The sequence below is a fragment of the Pristiophorus japonicus genome, chromosome 14, assembly GCF_044704955.1.
Source record: "Pristiophorus japonicus isolate sPriJap1 chromosome 14, sPriJap1.hap1, whole genome shotgun sequence".
NCBI classification, from domain to species: Eukaryota; Metazoa; Chordata; class Chondrichthyes; family Pristiophoridae; genus Pristiophorus; species Pristiophorus japonicus.
Window position 1 is genome coordinate 120,294,776 of NC_091990.1, and position 820 is coordinate 120,295,595.

Here is an 820-nt window from a genome sequence, read left to right on the forward strand (position 1 = left end):
CCCCACAGAAAGCAGCCTGCCTGTATAGACATTTCATCTTTGCGCCGCTGGAACGACTTTATCTCTTCCTGCATTTCCACTGGGACACTGGACCGGCTCCCGTGAATCTCACAGCTTTTGACTAGAGATAATATGGGGTCCTGGCTTGTCCAGGTTTTGATCTGCCGGGCAGTGACGGGTGATTGCTCACATAATGCTCCCATAACCATGGCTAGATCTGCAGGCTGCACCATTTCCACCCTCATGAGCACTTCTCGGCCTTTTGGCTAAGATCATGCATAACTGACCTGACAGGGGAGTAACCATGACCAGAAAGTGGTTCTCCCTGGATCAGGAAGGTGGTTCTCCTATACTTTTTGGAAATAGGAGGTGGGTGGGGGGCACACATCCACCTTCATGGCACGAACCTGGTATTGCAGTACTTCCAGGAACGTGCAGTGGCTCTAGGCCTTTTGGCTAAGAGCAAAAACATTGGCGCAGAGTGATCCTTGAATGGGCCCAAGGTGACCTCTGGTGTTTGTGATCTGACAAAGAATTGGAAAGATTGGCAACGAATAAATAAAAAAAATAAAAAATGTGAGCACCCATCTCTGGATGCGGGCTGATTCATTGGTATTTATCCCTTTACTCTCGGAGAACACGTATATAAGTGGCTTATGGTCAGTTTCCAATTCAAATTTTAGCCCAAACTTTTCTTTATCCCATAGACACACGCTAACGCTTCTTTCTCAATCATGCTGTAGGCTCTCTCAGCCTTAGACAGACTCCTGGATGCATAAGCAACCGGTTGCAGTGTCCCGAAATCATTAGCTTGTTACAA

The 820-nt window shown here is 47.3% G+C and overlaps 1 non-coding gene across 1 annotated transcript; it reads left to right on the forward strand.

Moving 5' to 3' along the window:
* The first annotated feature begins 246 nt into the window (after positions 1 to 246).
* LOC139280378 (U2 spliceosomal RNA) lies at positions 247 to 443 on the forward strand. The gene has a single exon (XR_011596660.1). It is a non-coding gene; the product is annotated as a U2 spliceosomal RNA (small nuclear RNA).
* The last annotated feature ends 377 nt before the right edge of the window (positions 444 to 820 follow it).